This window comes from Notamacropus eugenii, chromosome 1, assembly GCF_028372415.1.
Source record: "Notamacropus eugenii isolate mMacEug1 chromosome 1, mMacEug1.pri_v2, whole genome shotgun sequence".
In the NCBI taxonomy this organism is placed as follows: Eukaryota; Metazoa; Chordata; class Mammalia; order Diprotodontia; family Macropodidae; genus Notamacropus; species Notamacropus eugenii.
Window position 1 is genome coordinate 664506703 of NC_092872.1, and position 19308 is coordinate 664526010.

Sequence of the window (19308 nt, forward strand, 5' to 3'; positions counted from 1 at the left end):
CTCAGGTACTTACTGAGCTATGTGGCTTGGGACAAGTCACTTAATTTCCACCTCATTTTCTTCATCTGTAAAATGCAAATAAAATGAGATAATATTTGTAAAGTGCTTCAGTGATATTAAAGTGCCGTATCAGAGGTTCCCAAACTTATTTGGCCTAACCCCTCTTTAAAAAAAATAACTCAGCACTCCCTGAAAATCTACTTTTTTAACCTCTATTTTTTTTAATTTGCATCATTTCAAAAAATATATTTTAAATAGTGCATCTGAAATTTAATAATTTATTGCAAATATTGCTTTTTTCTTGCATTGAAATTTTGATGACAATATTGCATTATATAACTTTATAGTATCATATTGTAAACAAGTCATTACATGCACATATTGCTACTGATGCATTCTGGATTTCCCGACAAAGCTCAACTTGCTTGCCTGCAATACTTCCTTGTTAAGACCTGTCAGTGGACTTGACCACTAATAGTTATAACTTGTATTTTGTGTGTTTATTTGGAAAATAATGTAATCACTATGACTTTGACTTTGTTACACAACAGATGAAGCATGTACAAACAGTTTTTCAAATTTTTCTTCTCTTTTTTCTTTATGCTTCCAACCCCCTCCCCTTATTTTTATTCACTGTCCCCAATTGCACCCAAGGCTACTACATCACCCATAGTTTCAGGACCCACTTTGGGAACCTACAAAATGCTTGTCATCATCATTATTATTAAAGAGCCCTGGATCTGGCTTTAAATCCTGAATCTACTACTGTACAACTTTGGACATGGCATTTAACCTCTCTGGGCCATCTGTGTAAAGAGCAAGTTGGACTAGATGACCTCTAAGGACCAATAAATTTCTAAATATATTAGCCTATTGCTAGATTGATGACTGACAGAAGATCATGAAATGGTCTGGCCTTGGGATGGAGACTTCTCTTTTGATTTCTCTGAAGATATCTTACTCTTCTAGAAAGATTATAATAGAGGGCAGATTAAAAACATTGAAATAGATACAGTTCAGCCTTTCCTCTACTCATCTGGCGCCTTTGTAAAGGACTGGGTAAAAAGATAGGCAAATCCTGCCTAATCTATGCACAGCACAGATAATTTTAAAGGGTTACAAAGAAAACCAATCCCTCAGGGATTGTGAGTCCCTAGAGTCCAGGATATGTGGACATTCTCTTTAACCTCTTCATTCTATTTGCTATGTACGTATTCTCCTATAAATTCTTCACAGGGTATCTACCTCAAATGCTAGAATCAACCAATCCATCAACAAGCATTTATATGCTTACTACGTGACAGGCATTGTGCTAGATACTGAGGATAAATAGACCAAAGTGAAATAGCCCCTGCACTTCAGAAGTTTATATTCTATTGGGAACTTTATGCTGGCCCCTTTCTTCTAGATATTTTAATAGGTCAAAAGTGCAGTACTTGAGCTGTTCATCTCTTATCTCTCATTCTTAATATGACCCTTTTTCTGGACACCTGCTTTTCTCACCACACACTTCCTACGTGACATGTGTTAGACCACTCTTCAAATAGAAAATATTTTACCAATATGCTCCAACTCCTGTATGACCACCATGCATTACCTTTTGGGGCATCTTTTGATTCTTTGTAGATTGTGGTATGTCATAAGTCATAGTTTCATCACTGGAAAGAAATTGATGTAAAAAGGATGGGATTTGTGTTAGAAAGCAAAATGGATCCTTGAAAGTCCTGCACAATTTCCCAAATACCATCCAGCCTACTCTTTTCCTTCTATCCAAGGAGAATTGAATAGGAAGAATTTTGAATGAGGAACACATTCTCAATTTAAAGTGTCTGACCACATGTATGCTGATGTATTAATTCACTGTAATATATTCACATGTCATGTTCTGAATAATATACATTCTTCATCCACTTTGGTTTTTCTCTTGTGGATTACTAGATCATTATCTTTTGGGGGATCATGGATTTTTTCAAGAAGTTCCTATAAGTTTCTGGAGCTTGATGAAATCAACACAATATCATCTATAACTAATAATGTATGGAGGACCTAACCAATTCTAAGGAATGCCTCTACTATTTAGATTTTATGTAAGGTATTCTCCATGACAGTTCCATATACCTTCTGGGAGGCAGTATGACCAATGCAACAGTTATCAAAGTATGGTTCGGGGACCCATGGAATCCCCAAGACCCTGTCTGAGAAGTTAGAATTATTTTCATAATAGTACTAAGATATTTTAATTTTTAAATATGATAGGTATAATCTATCTGAACAAAAACTCTTCGGAGGAGGCCCTTAAAAGTTTTTTTAACGTTTATGTCATTCTTTGATATTGACAAAATACTTTACCGATAATATCTCATTTGATCCTCACTTAAACCATAAGACATGGTTGTTTATTATTATTATCATTATTATTAATCCCTATTTTATAGGTAAGGAAAGTGAAGCTGGGAGAAGTTAAAATGACTTGCTTAGGATCTCACAGGTAGTAAGTGTCTGAGGCTGGATTTCATCTGATTGTTCTCCTCAAAGTTCCATTTAAAAATTATTTGGGGATTATGTGGCCTATAGCTGAGTCTCACACCATCTTTCTACAGATTCTTTACCCTTACAGATTGTTTTGTAAGGGAACATTACTCATATTTGTTCTCTGCATTTTGTAGTTTGTATTAAACCCAGAATTGCCTTTGGCTGCTGGGTCTCTGTGTTTGGCAAGGAACGCTAGTGTTTACGAGTTAAGGTGATTTCTAAGATATTTTGATCTCCTCGTTATGATCATTATTTTACAAAAGTTATAAACTCTTGTAAAAATGGTGATAATCAGAAAAAAAATCTTTTTCCTTAGTCATTTCCTGGCCTTTTTTCACAATCAGTACCCTGTTTGAATGTATCAAATTGGAACTGTTATAACTATAAGGTACTGCCTTTTTTCTTGTCTTTATCCATTATTTTATGCCTCCTCTTCAGTGTTGATTTTGACCTTTGCCCTAACAGGTTGGTGGTCTGGCCGAACTGAGACAGCTGCTTTAGAAATAACTAGTCCATCAGTAACCAGTCATTTCCTGTCTCAAAGATATAACCAAGCACTTTTGTGCGTGGTGTTATTGGGTATTTTCAATGTCTGGTGACTTATGAAACACTTCTAAAAGAAAGATTCAGGATATACAGGTGGGAGATGTCTGAGTTTTCTATAAGCTTCTAGTCTCTTTCTTTTATTAATCCTGAATCATATTGTCCAGTACATCGTGTTGTTTTGGGGTTTTTTTGCCATCCTCCCCCTGTCCACATTTGCATTGTAGTCACCAAGTATCAATGTATATGTTGACTGGGCTTGTCAAGTATGACAAAGAATTTCTCTACCTCTTCATCCTCTACAACAGATGTTGGCACATAAGTTACAATTATCTTCATGGTGGTCTTCCTGCTTATGCTTATCATGAGTACTGCAAGACACGATGACCACATGTACCATGAAATGATGGTTTTTGTTGCTTTTTGGAGCACAGTGAAACCAGATTTGCCAATTACTTTATTTTTCTCTCCAAGGTGAACCTGTTAACCATCCTTCCACTTAGCCGTAACTTCCTTATGTTTTCTGGTTTCATTTATAGTGAAAATGTCAATATTTATATGGTTCAGTTCCTCCAGTAATTTATCAACTCATTGGGGGTTGGACAAGGAACTGACATTTAAAGTAATTAATGTTTACAGATGGTCTGAAAACTGTGTGATTCTAAATACCCTTTGCCCCTTTCCCACCACTCTGCTACTATCACTGCAGAAGGAGAAAAGGAACACAAAGAATTTAACTCTTTTAAATTTTTCTTTGTTTTGTGACTTTTTATCATCAAGCAAATGCAGTGCCACAACATCAACATACTAGGGAAGAGTGTCTCCATATTTACAGGCTCTCTTCTTGAGACATCAGGTACAATCTATGACTAAAAACTCTATTTGAAACGTTTACAATTTGGTAAAATTTTGCATGGACTTAGAGACCTCAGGATTTGTTCCATATCACAATGGTGCACTAGACTCTAACACATATTAAGCACTTAATAAATGTTTATTGACTGCTTGGAGGGGAGGTAGAAATGTACAAGTAGCGCCCAGAGTTCCCTCATGGACCCCCAGAAAGCCAGTTCAGTTACTATGTACTTTTGTCGATCAGATTCCTATCCAAGCCATAAATCACAAGCCCCCACTAAAATGTTTACTTCTACTAGTTGGCAAAATGACACACATTTTAGAGAAAAGATCTTTTAAAAATAGCACAGTGATAGCAATACCAACAGAACATCACCTTCATCGGACAATAGAGTCATGGATTAAAGTTGGAAGGAAAATCCAACCACATTTCACAGATGAACCAACTGAAGCAGAGAGAGGTCAAATTATTTGCCAAGTTCACACAGCTAATGAGAGTCTGAGACAGGTTTTGAACTTGGGTCTTCCTGATTCTTAGTCTAACACTGTATCTGCTACACTACCAGTTAACCATCTGCCCAAACTTGAAATTCACTATTCCACAAATGAACACTCACCCTAGGGGTAATAATGAGTTCACATAAGGATCACACATTAGACATATCTAATGTAATATATCTAATACAAAGAACATGTGTCCAGAACACATACATGGTGGCAACCACATTTCAAAGCTGCAGAGCTGCCAGTGTTTTCTGGCAATATCATGGAGCTGCCCTCTGATGAGCCTGTTCTCTCTGGATGCTATGTGTCTGTTGGTCCCCCTGGACTTTACTTTTCTATTCCAGCTTGTCTTCAGCTATCTCTAATACCACCTAATTGTTGCATGCCATTTAAAGGGGATGTTATGGTTAGTAATCCTCTACCTGGAGGAGAGTGCTGTAGCTCTCTCAGCTAGCTCTTTCAAACACTTCCAGCATCCACAGTGGGACATGGAGGTTCTTAAACTTCTGTCCAGCATATGCCTTATAAAGACTGTCTTAGTAGTTATGAATAGGTTTAGTTAGAGAGATGGGGAGACTGAGGGAAAAGAGATTGGTTGAAGAAGCCATTAGATTGAAGGGCCTGAATTAGGACAGGAATAGGTGAATAAGAAGGCTTTTCTATCCCAGTCAGGTCATTGTATTCACTATATGTCATAATCCATCTTCTTCTAAACCTGCACTGTTACTATTCATAATCCTCTCAGCTCCTCTGTGGGTCTAAATCCTAGCCAAGATACACAGGTTATCCTATGAAGCCTATCTTTTCAGCTCACGAAGACCTCCAGGGGCAGCCTTTTATTTGTCCTTCTATAACTGTCATTTTCAGCCCCATTCATCCTGGCACTAATCGTCACTGCTTTCCATGAGGTAGGAGGAGGTTCTTACACTGTTGAACATATACAAGTCTTGTTTCTAAAACTAGGCTGAGAATCCTTGTGGATAGGAATTGGAACTTTTTCTCCTTTATGTTTCATAGTAACAAGCCTAGGTCTAGTGAACACAGTAGAGTTTGCTGAAAATAATTTCACAGAACTGGATTCAACCAAATTGCTGCAGAGTATGGCCAGTGGCAAAGTTTGTAATTCTTGACTCTTTGGGATTTTCACATGAGAAAGTGAGATGTAGGTTGAGGGAAAGCTGGAGACAGTGGTAGATTCAGTGGGGTCATGCTCCCAGTCATATGTTATAGTAGCAGTAAAATTTATAAAATGTATAATAGACACATTTTTCCAATTAAGAATGCTGGCTCAAAAGGGGAAGAAAACCCAACATTAGAATTCCTTCAGTCCCTATCCCTCTACCCAATATCCTGTCTTATTCCATAACTCCAGATAATCACTAAGGTAGCTTCCAATTCTGAAGTTCTATGATCAAATTCCCATCTGCCAATGGAGCTGACTCTGTGTGAAGTGACCCAAAGTTGCAAGGAGCATTCCAATGGAATTGGTTCTGGTCTTTTCATAAGAGCAGAGGGAATCCAAAATCACTTGAGTAATTATGTGTCTTCTTGACATGTTCATATGTGTTCATATGTTTGTGTGTACATAACAAAATTTTTTAAAAATATTAATTGCCTACTATGTGTGAGACATTGGGATAGGACTGGAAGATACAAAGGTGTGAAAATACAGTCCCTGGTCTAAAAGTGATTATATTCTATTGTGTAATACAACACAAATACAGATAAATAAATAGGGGGCAATTAATAATAATTGATAGTAATGGCATTCATAACACCTATCATGTGCCAGGCTCTTTGCTAAGTGGTTTACAAATATCATCTCACTTCATCTTCATGACAGCTGTGGGAGATAAATCCTACTACAATCTTCATTTTAAAGTTGAAGAAATCAGGCAACCAGAAATTAAGTGACTCGCCCAAGATCACACAACTAGTAAGTATCTGAGACTGGACCTGAATTCAAATCTTCCTGATTTCAGGTCCAGTGCTCTATCCACTCTACCACCTAACTGAACACTAACATGGCGGAGGAGGGAGAGATCAGTAAAGATTCTGTGGGGGAGGGTTTATTTGAGTTGAGCTTTGAAGAAAGCTAAGAATTCCATATATATATAATATATAATAATATAATATATATAATGCACATATAATATATATAAACATATTATATAATATAATATATAATATATATAATTCCATATATATATATATATATATATATATATATATACTCACGTGTGTAGGTATCTATGTCTGTATATATAAATATATAGGTGTGTATGTCTAACAATATCTAACAATAACTCACATTTATACAACCATTTTTTTACATCAGTGCTATAAAGCAGATACCAGAGACAAGCCGCAGCCAGAAGATGATCAGTTTCAACGTGAGCATTTATACCTTGAAAATCAGCAAATGCTACACACCAAGGTTTGATTTGTTGTTTTGCTCATTGTTAAACTAAGACAGTGATGGTGAAAATGTTAAACTTTAAAATGTATCCTGCATGACCCCTCATTCCCAGAGCAATTATGAACCATTTACCAGTCCATCTCTGCTATGATCCCATTTTAGAGATGGGAATGAGCATTGAATTGACTTGCCCTTGATCACAACACTGAAAAGCATCTAAGCTGATCTTCCTTGATCTTCCATGATCTAACCACAATGCTTCATGTGCATGCATAGATGGTAGGGACATAGATGCATATCTGTGTTTGAGTACATACATATGTGTTTATGTATGTATTCATGTGCCTTGTATACATATATGGGTATAAATATATGTGTGGCTACATGTTAATTGTATTGTGTGCTGTTTGTATGTCTGTGTTTCTGCTTTTGGCTGGAATCCAAAGTTCACATACTGTCTTTGCCATAAGAGATGCCACTCAGTAACATTGCAAAACTAATTTAAGCCCAGATGTCTTCTATGCATTATAAGAAGAACTCATCTTATAAAATTCCCAGTGTTGCATCCAGACCACAGTGGTCTGGATTCATCTGGAGAATTTGCATCTGTTCTTCCCAGAACTCAAATTTGGACTGATGTAACCAGTGTTGCTCCCTTCCCCCACTTTTTCATGGTTCAGGGTACATTAGACTCATACCTTTCCTATCACCTGAGTGATTGGACTTAGAATGGAATTCACTATTTTTTTTTATTTTTTTTAAAAACTCTTCATTGAGTAAACTCACATATTTCTATTTGTGTCTTTTATGAGTTGTTGGGCAGTCAGCCTATTTGGGAGGGAATGAGCTGTTGGGTGGTGCCTTTTACAGGGGTCTAAGAATCCTACTCAGGGAATAATGGGCCATCAATCAATCGGTATTCTTGAGGAAGTCAGAGACTGGAATAAAAACTATAAATTTCACCAGAGTGTTAGGCTTCTTATTACCCAAAGATTTTCTATCCTGTCTTCTCACAGACCCAACTAAGTGAGGTCCATAAGTGAGGTCCTGAGATCCTGGACCAAATGGTCCATAAAGGCATGTAAAAAAAGGACTTGAATAAGCCACGAAGATAAGACATGGGGCTTTAGGAGCCTAGATTCCCAATCCAAGGCTAGTTTTGTTCATGCCACATAGATAGCAAGTTAGTAGACCTCAAGGAGCATTATTGTTCAGGAATTTTAGTCATGTGTGACTTATCATGACCCCATTTGAGGTTTTCTTGGCAAAGATACTGAAGTGGTTTGCCATTTCCTTCTCCAGCTCATTCTATAGATGAGGAAACTGAGGCAAATATGGTCAAATGAGTTGCCCAGGGTCACCCAGCCAATAAGTGTCTAACACAGAATTTGAACTCATCCTTCCTGACTCCATCTCTGGCACTCTATTTGCTGTGCCATCTAGCTGTCCATAAGAAGAATGCATAGTCTATAAATGTGTCTACTATTGACCTGCCCCTTGCGCCTGAAATGCCCACCTTGGTCACTCCTCTGGGTTAAGGCATTAAAAGTCCCACTAAGGGAGAGTTGGAACACTAATTCATTGTTGGTGGAGCTGCGAGAGCATCCAACCATTCTGGAGAGCAATTTGGAACTATGCCCAAAGGGCTACAAAGGGCTACAAAAATGTGCATACCCTTTGACCCAGCAATATCGCTACTAGGACTGTATCCCCAAGAGATCATAAAAATGGGAAAGGGTCCCACATGTACAAAAATATTTATAGCAGCACTCTTTGTAGTTGCCAAAAACTGGAAGTCAAGGGGATGTCCATCAATTGGGGAATGGCTGAATAAATTATGGTATATGAATATAATGGAATACTATTGTGCCATAAGAAATGATGAACAAGAAGACTTCAGAGAGGCCTGGAAGGACTTATATGACCTGATGCTGAGTGAAAGGAGCAGAACCAGGAGAACTTTGTGCACAGCAACGACCACAGTGTGCGAGAGTTTTTTCTGGTAGACTTGGAATTTTGTAATAACGCAAGAACTTCTTAAAAAAAAAATAATAAAATCCCAATGGTGGTTCTCTAAGGCAAAATGCCTTCCACACTCAGAGAAAGAAATATGGAAGTCATTCGCAGAATGTAGCAGATCATGTTTGTGTATGTGTATGTTTTTGTGTATCATGTTTTGATTTGTTATATGATTTCTTCCATTTATTTTAGTCTGACTACGTAGCATGACTATAGTGAAAATATACTCAATAGGAAAGTATATGTACAACCTATACAGAACTGTATGCAGTCGTGGGGAGGGAGGGGGGTAGTGGGGGGTAGGTGTGGGGGGGATAAAATCTCAATTGTATGGCAGTGATTGTTAAACATTAAAAAATAATTAAAATAAAAAAAAAAACAAAAAAAATGTTCAAAGAAATCGTAAAAAAAAAAAAAGTCCCACTAAAATACAACTATGTAACTTGGAAGAGATGAACTAAGCCATGAAACCCCATTGGCACATTACTACCAATGGGTCTATCAGAGAATACCTGACCCCTGAGGACTGTGGGCATGAGTATTTGTGCATCCACTTGCTTATTCATGAGGGAAAATCATGAGAACACACATGCTTCTATGCAAAAAAGTGGAGGATTGTGAGGATATGTAAGCATTGGCATGTATGTAATGTATAAATAAATGTGTGACTAAATTGTTTGCCTATCAATGAAGTTATATCAGTATGAAATTCATACCCAAAACACACACACACACACACACACACACACACACACGCAGCTGTGTATATGAGATGCAAAGCCTTGTGACCCCCTGAGAAAGCTGCTGGTTTCCAGTCTCAGACACAGGGTATTGACTTTGGCAAGATATAGGTGAACTGAGGAGTGAGTAAAGTTTATAGAAACTGACATCGTGAGTCACTTAATAGTAGCCGAAAGGTCCTTAATAGGACACTAATGATGATGACTCTGATTGGACAAACATCCCATCATTTATTTTTCATGGCTACTCTAAGGATTCCACTGCTGGGGTAAGTAAGGGGGGGAGGAGGGCAGCAGGAAAACAGGAAGTGGTATCCCCAGTTATGAATTGTCCAAGGGCCATATTTCATGGATGTGCTATTACAGCTGTGAAACGACCCTTTTAAAGTGAAATAATAGCCCCAACCAACACCTATTGTCTTTTAATGAAGAGTCTTGCAGGCTGATGTGCAAAGGGCACTGGGCCATTATATTACCAACAGTTCTTAGGAACAATTCATTATCTACACCATCGGTCATTATAGGATCTTCAATGGGATCTTACCTGCTTGATATTTACCCATAATATGTAATTATTAAGTGAGTGATACTAGGCTAGAGTGGGGGCTTAAGTTTGTCTTTAATATCCTTCAAAGGAAAAATAATTAGATGGCAAAATGGATAAAGTGTTGGACCTGGAGTCAGGAAGACTTCTCTTCCTGAGTTCAAATCTGGCCTCAGTTACTTACTAGGTATGTGATCTTGGGCAGATCACTTAACACTGTTTGCCTCAGTTTCTTCATCTGTAAAATTAACTGGAGAAGAAAATGGCACAAAAAGGCTAACGTGACTGAAAATGACTGAACAACCATAAGAGAACCAGTGGAAGCTTCAAAACTCCTTGGTGTTTTAACTAAAGTACTTGGAAGCAAATCGAAATCCTGGTCTTATGACCAAAATATGACATTTATTGATAGGGAATAAAGATAGGTAACTACAGATATGAGACATTATATCTGTCATGTATGACACAATCATACACTAAATAAAATAACAGCTAGCATTTCCATGATGTTTTAAGGTTTATAAAGTTCTTTATTTGTGTTATTTAAATTGATCCTCAAAGCAAATATCAGGTATGTGTTATTATCATCTTCATTTTACAGATAAGGAGATTGAAACTGAGAGAGGTTAACTGACATGTCCATGATCACACTAGTAAACTCAGGTCTTTTTATCTCTACGTCCAACTTTCTATACATTTTTACTGGGAGAGGAGGGAACAGTTCGTAGAGGAATATGAGAAAATAAATAAATACCTTTTGTTCTCAAAAAAGAATCATGAGTAAAATCTAAAGTTCATAAACAAGAATCATTTACAATGAAAAAGCATAGAAAGATTAGATCTCCAGAACCGAAAAGAATATTCATGCCAGTGAGATCATGGATGCATTTAAATATGGATGCGTATTTTCTTTTTAAAATTTTCTTTTTTAAAATACATTTTTACATATTTTCTTTTTTTTAAAAGATCTCATTTTAGATTCATCACCTGTATTTAGGAGAGGACTATTTAGACCATTAAAGCATTTATTGAGCTACTATATAAGACAACTAGAAAGACAGTAAGAGGACAGGTTGCAAAAAACAATTAGTAGGTGACCAGTTCTATACTGTAATCTGAGAATACAGAGAAAGTGCAACTCATATTCAAAAATCTTACAGTCTACTTGAGGAAACTAGATATATGCACATGAAAGAGTTAAACAATAGCACTTAACCTGAGTCTCAGTTTTCTCTACCATAAAATGGAAATAATAATTCCTATAATGTCTATTTCACAGGAGTTTTGTGAGGCTCAAATCAGGTAGTGTGCAAGATACTTTCCACATTTTAAAATGATATTGCATTTAGGTTATCATTATTAAAAGAGAAGGTATGTAAAAGAGAGTGGAATATGTACACCAATTAAATCACATCTCCTTGGCATACTGAAATAAGTATATGCTTCGACTGCAATCCATTAACATGCACTGACTAGATACCTACTGTGAGTTTACTCCTATTAAGTACTTTAGAGGATCCAAAAGAAATATAAGAAACAAAAAAGTTCAACTTCATATTTCTGCTCTGTGTCATTTGCCTTCTTTGATAAAATTTTATTTATATTTGTATATACACATATACATGCACACATGTGTGCATTTTGTGTGTGCAAAAATTGGAAGCAAACTAAATGTCCAATAATAGGGAAATAGAAACAGCATGTAAGTGGTCAAATTTTATGAGCAGCTCTCCAAAGAATAGCAAACTATTAAGAAGCATATGAAAGAACACTTAAAATCACTTGTTTTTGTTGTGTGTCCTTTGTTCTTGAAGAGGATCATGACTTCAGAAAGATGATGCCTTGATAAAGGTCTCATTTCTCAAATATATAGAGAACTGAGTCAAATGTACAAGAATACAAGTCATTCCCCAATTGATAAATAGTCAAAGGATATGAACAGGCAGTTTTCAGAGGAAGAAATTAAAGCTATCTACAGTCATATAAAAAAAAGCTCTAAATCACTATGGATTAGAGAGATGCAAATCAAAACAACTCTCAGGTGCCACATCACACCTATCAGTTTGACTAATATGGTAAAATAGGAAGATGATAAATGTTGGAGAAGATGTGGGAGAATTGGAACACTAATTCATTGTTGGTGGAGCTGTGAGCTGATCCAACCATTCTGGAGAGCAATGTCGAACTATGCCCAAAGGGCTACAAAAATATGCATACCCTTTGACCCAGCAATATGGCTTCTAGGACTATATCCCAAAGAAATCATAAAAATGGGAAAGGGTCCCACGTGTACAAAAATATTTATAGCAGTTCTCTTTGTGGTGGCCAAGAACTGGAAATTGAGGGGATGCCCATCAATTGGGGGATGACTAAACAAGCTGTGCTATATGAATGTAATGGAATACTATTGTGCTACAAGAAATGATGAGCAGGAAGACTTCAGAGAGGCCCGGAAGGACCTATGTGAACTGATGCTGTGTGAAAGGAGCAGCACTAGGAGAACTTTGGGCACAGCAACAACCACAGCATACAAAGAATTTTTCTGGTACCTTTACAGCAATGCAAGGACCTAAAAAACTCCCAGTGGACTCTTGAGGCAAGATGCCTTCCACATCCAGAGAAAGAACTATGGAATTGGATAGCAGAATGAAGCAGACCATTTTCTCTTGTGTTATTTTTTTTGTTTTGTTTTCATGGTTTCTCCCATTCATTTTAATTCTTCTATGCAACATGACTAAGGTGAAAATGTATTTAATAAGAATGTATGTATAGAACATATGTAAGATTGCACACCATTTCAGGGAGGGAGGGGAGAAGGAGAGGGGAAGGTAGAAGAGGGAGGGGGGAAATCTAAGATATATGGAAGTGATTGTAGAAAACTGAAAACAAATTAATTAATTAGAAAAAAGAAAGATGATGCCTTGCAAGTGAATTGGATTTGAGTTAGGGAGGGCAGTGTAAGGTCATCAGCCTCACTTTCTCCTCCAGAGCCATCTGAGTCCAGTGGCAAGATATAGATCAGGATGATGGGAGATCGACCCCTAAAATCATTTATTAATAAGGAAATTGGTCAGGAGGAGGGAGGAAGCTGAATCAGCCCTGAGATTTAACCCAGCAAGTTGACAAAAAGAGGGTAGTCAAATTGGAAGGGTTTTGGAAAGATAGGCAGACTAATACACTGTTGCGGGGAACTATGAATTAGTCCAACCATTTTGGAAAACAATTGAAAATTATGTTAGGAAAAAAGAAAATCACTAAAATGTCCATACTCAGAGGCCTCAAGGAGGTCAAAGGAAGAGAGAGGGAGAAGAGTCTAATATATACCAAAAAGTTTTTGGCAAACTTTTTCGAGCAATAAAAAACTGCATACAAAGTAGGTGCCCATCAGTTGGGGAATGGCCAAACAAGTTATGGTACATGAATAAAATGGGATATTACTATGCTATAACAAATGAGGACACACAAAGAGGTATTGAAAGTCTTTTATGAACTAATGAAGAATGGAGTGAGCGAAAGAAGGAAAACTATACGCAATGAAGACAATATAAATAGAAAGAATAATATCAGAAACATTTTTTTAAATGGAGTTGGTAAATAAATAGTGATTTGTGCGATTACAAAAGATAAAAATATATAACTTGGCTTACATTAAGCTGAGAAACTTTTGCACAAACAAAATAAATGTACCTAAGATGAGAAGGGAAGTGATGAAATGAAAAAAATATCTTTGTACCAAATTTTTCTGACATGAGTTCGATATTCTTTATACACAAACGTGTGTGTGTGTATGTGTGTAAAATCAAAAGCCATTGTCTAATAGATAAATTGGTCAAAGGTATGAAATTTTTTCTCAAAATAAGAATTGCAAAGTATTAACAACTGTATGAAAGAATGTCCCAAATAAATAATGAAAAGAGAAATGCAAACCAAAACATTCCTGAGTGTGAACTTCATACACTGAAAATTAGCAAAGATGACAAAAGCTGGGAAAAGTCTATGTTGGAAGAGTTGTGTGAAGATAGGCTCATTAATGATTGGTGAGGCTGTGAGTGAATCAGCATGGCCATTCAAGAAAGCAATTTGGGATTATGCTTATAAAATAAGTAAAATATCCATACCTTTTGACCCAGATATACCTAAAAGGATGTCACTGATTTTTTTTAAAAGTCCCTATTTAGGCTAAAATATTTCTAGGAATATTTTTGTGTGATAGTAAAAAACTGGAAATAAAATAGATTTCCATCAGTTGGGAAATTCCTAAAAGGTATGGGGAACATTTGACCCTTGAGGTCCTCAGGAGTGGCCCTTTTACTGAATCTGAACTTCATAGAACAAATCCCCTTAATAAAAGGATTTATTGTGTAAAACTTGGACTCAGTCAAAGGCTCTACCCAAGGACCTAGAGGTCCACATGTGGCTTTGAGGCCACAGGTTCCCCACCCCTGTACCAATTGAATATTACTGTGCCATAGGAAACAACAACTGTGATGAATACAAGGGGAAAATGTACAATGACTACAACAATGTAAATGGAAAGAACAATGATAAAACAATAAAAGCGAATGCTGAAAATCACAAAGAATAAGCCTGGCTCCAAAGGAGATAACCCCCACACTACTCTTTGTTGGGAGGCCCATGAGCCTAGAACATTGCATAAATTTTCAGATTTTTTTCAATATATTGATGTTTGCTGATTTTTTTTTCTCATCTGCTTTTCTTTAAAATTATCATTCGTTATATGGGATTTCATTTTTTTTTCTTTGTATTCCCTAAGCCTGTCACTCAAGAGGAGCTTAATAAACGCATAATAGATGTCATACAGCCAATAACAGGTTGTTGAATGAATGAGCATTACAGAGAGTGATTGAAAAGGTGTTATTCATTGAATTCAATTAATTTAAATGTAAATAGTTATTAATAAGTTATAAATCAAACAATAAGAAAAATTCTATCTGACTTTCAAGATATTAAGACAGCTAAAGTTCTCTAGAAGAACGCTGGTTTGGATCCACCAAAGGCTTTTGTAACGTTTCTTGCTTGCAATTTTAGAACCATAGACATAGGTACCATGACAATCCCAATTTGTAATGGCACTAAATTGGTCCTTCCCCAACCACCCCAGCTAATAATGATTTCTTACACCACTGAGTATTTCACTATAGTATTTTCTGTCTTCTATTTTGCTCTCTTAGTACTGATTTTTACTTATATTCTTATATGTAAATATCTCATTTTTCCAACTAGATTTTGTGTAGGCAAAGATTAATTTAGATGTTTTTGAATTCCCCATAGGTCTCAAACAGGACCTTACATGTAGGAAGATCACGAGAGATATTAGTTTTTCAATTGATCATTTTGTTGACTAAGAACAAAATGTGCCTGTAGACTCATGTCATGTGCTTCCTGAGGTGGCAAAAACCTTACACAGACACCTAACAACCACCATGATGTAGTAGAAAGAGCTTGAACTTGGTTTTAGACTTGGAGTCACAAGACCTAGGTTCTTATCCTAGCTTCCAAAACCTACTACTAGATCTATATCCAAAGACAAATCACTAAACCTCAGTATCTTCAGCTGTGAAATGGGATAACAAAACTGATACTATCTACCTCACAGGGCTATTGAAAGAAAATTGCTTTGTATAAGTACATAAATGCAATTGATCATTAGCTGAACATTTATTTATGCATTTATTACCACCACCACCCCATTACAGTCAAACTACTTTATAATTCAGATCACTGCTACCAGGGTTAGTATATACCATAGGTCAGACTTCATTCCACACACCTGAATAACTCTATATTGGAAAAGTCACATTAGCTATGCCCCCTGCCATCACCAGCCTTATAGAGGGATTCCATGGCATAGCCAATTCTCCCTTCAGTATCTTGTTTCTACCCAGTTCATTAAAATGTTCTTTTGCTGTTGCATATAAATTAATTAACACACATTCTTCTATAAGAAACAGCCATAAATTTTATCCTTAATTCACAGGGACAACAAAGTAAGATATTGTATTTCTGAGTTAAGAACAATGCTGGCTCATAACCAGGTTTCTTGGAAAATGGAGAACTTGGTTAAAGTTCTGGTTGGAGTACCCACAACCCTGGGCTGGATGAAATGCCCTTCTCTGTTCTGCCAAGAGCAGAAACTGAACAAGAGAGAGCTCTATGGTTGTTGCCCAGTGAGGCTTTGTGCATCTTAATTAATGGTAAGAAAAATAAATACAGCAAGAGAAAGATGTGCCAAGACAGGAATCCCTCCTCCCTGATACAGTTACTCACAGGTAATGGGGGGAAATGCCCATTTCTCACAGCAATCTGATCCACCAATTGCCCAGAGGATTTTTTTAAGCACAACTTTCAGAACTCAGTTTAAGGCAATATCCCCCAGATTAGAAATGAACTCTGAAAATATTTTTCTTTCTTTTCCTAGCACTGAATAATCAGAGATGTAGTCAGACTCCAGGATCCTCTCTTAAAGAGCCCAGTCTTGTCTAATGCCCACTACAACCTCAGAATATAAATGAAATTTTCTTGCAGGGTAAAAGAATGGGGTATCAAGGTCCCTGCCATGTCCCCTGAAGACAGAGAAACAGATAGTGATGTGGGTTGTAGTTCTTAATATCCTCTCTGTCCTCCAGAAGTTTCTGTCAATAATGAGCATATATTAAACTCCTACAGAGTCCAGTCCTGGGCTAGGCATTGTCAGAGAGACAAGGGAAAGAGAAGACAGGTTTCCCAAACACCATGAAGCAGCTGTTTTAGTTTGAGGGGTGTGTGCTTGGGTTTCTACGTGTGACTGACTTGGTCTGTCTGCCTCTGGGTGTCTGGATGTCACTGTGCCTACGTCATTAAAGCTCCAGAGTCCATAGTCCCACAGGCCAGATGAGGAGCTGGGAGGACAAAGTGTGTGTGGGAGGTGGGGGGTGCCAACCCCTATTCAGATCATTCCTCTCTTCTGTAGAGGTCAGCCACTTTCATCTACCACAGCTAAGAGCTGCATTGAGGCTCTCTGACCCTTCCCCACCCGCATGTCCAGTCACAGTGAGCCGCTGTCTTCTCTCCCCCGACCCATCCTCACCCCCCAGTAACCCAGCTGGGGTCTCTGTGCAACGGTGGGCAAAAAATGAATAGGGCAAAAGGGACCTGGAGACCAGTGGGCTGATGAACCCCTGTGTGCTCCCAAACCCGCCGAGTGCTCCCATGTCACAGCAAAAACTCTAAGTCCGAGGAGGAGCCAGTGCCTCCGTTGGTGACTGAAAAGATTATCCAGAGACCCAGAGGGCACGAAACGATGCCTGCAATTTCTAGAGCCTAAGGTCCAGTCCTGAAGGAAGAAGAGTTTGGTATGTGAATCTGCCGCTCTCCTCTCCAGAGCTCGACCCCTCATATCTCCATACAACATCCTCGCACCATTGGGAGGGCTTCCAATTTCTTCTTTCGTTTCTCCTTCCTCTCCCACCCCAATCCTCATCCTATACACAAGTACACCCCCTAGGTTCTCCTTCGACTAAGACAGAAAGATCCGAAGAATCCCGCCTACCCAAGGATTTAGGGAAACCGAGGCAAACCCCAGAGACAATAAGGACAGACCGGAAAGAAGACAAAAAAGCAGATGGCTTGGAAGAAATGGCCCCCGACCCAGGTGAGGATCCTTTAAAGCTTTTCCTTTAAGGACGTCTCTGGACTTCACTTCTAGGCAATACTGGTTAAAACGCGATCAGAGGACCCAGGAGAAAGGATCGAAATCCTATCTGTAAAGAAGTCGCCCTAGCTAGGATCCCAATCTGGGTCTTCAGTTCATTCCCCAGTAGAGACAAAAAGAAGGAGGGAAAGAAAAAAGCACCCGGGACAATCTAGTGTTTTCTCCCATTCCAGATTAGCCCCGAGGACTCGTTCTCCCTCTTTTCGTTAGGCGGAGCCTCTCCCTTTAACCCCAGCATCCAAACCGTTTTCTCCCAAAGGGGAACGACGTCCCTGACTCCAACACTCCCGAGAGAGAAAAATGGAAAGAAGTCAGGCCCTGCCCAGGAATGACAACCAAAGATCAGCAGCACTGGACTCCTTGCTCCCGGGACCCCTGGGTAAAGACCAGTACCTGGCTGGCCCAGGGCTGGGCACAGGGATCTGTCTATATCATTCCTTTGGAATAGGGGACAGGATGGAGGAAGAGCGAACGATTTGACTATTTCTGGTCTAACGGTGTGGGGAAATCGACTTTTGCTTCAACCAAGAAACCTTTATAAAGAGCTGAAGATTTGCTAGGCATGCACAGACGATGAAAAGAGAAAAATGATATCACTCCTGCCCTCAAGGAGTTTATGCTCTGCGCATAGTTCAGGCCAAAATGATTAAGGAGTAGTTTTTATTCATAGACTCATGGGCGCTGTTTATTCCTTTCCCTGGACTCCAGACTAAGCCACGGACACATGTGTGCCTGCTTCCTCCCCACCCCAACTAGTTGAATCAGTCTTCAACTAGCTCTTTGTCCAGAGTTCACTACTCGAGAGCCTGGCTTTCTACACTTGAGACTGCAGTGGAGGTAATTTTTGTGGTAAGACATAATTATTGAGGTTAATACTCCGGAGAAGATGGCTGCAATCATGAAACTTAAAAAATGTGTTTTTCAGATTTTGCAAATAATATGCTTTTTTTGTGCTAGGTAGACTCAAGGGGACTTTCCTGTAAACCAGCCTGGGGAGGCTGCAAACCCGTAGGGACCCAAAGAAAATGACTGACTAGAGAACAGGTGAGAGTGTCTTCGTTTTCCTTGAGTAAGAAAAGGAAAAAAACAATTCCTCCCAAGTAGCAGACAGGGACGTAAAGCTGGAGGCAAGATGGTCATCAGGATGGGGATTTGAGGACAAGGGCTGTGAGATTGCTGACCGGCTGGGAGGCGTAAAAACCACTCCACTCCCAGCTTCAGCAGACTAGAGCGGGCAGTTGTTAACAAACCAGGAAAGAACGAACCTCAGGCTATATCTACATTAGCCAATTTCTAACTAATTTATTAAACTGACAAAATTACCGCTTCAGTGATTAGAACTTTGAAAAGGGTCCCTTTTTCTGGAGGGGATATGATATACATTTTTCTTTTCTCCAGAGTCGCGTGGGGACTATTACACCTCTTTTATGCTGATCTTAAT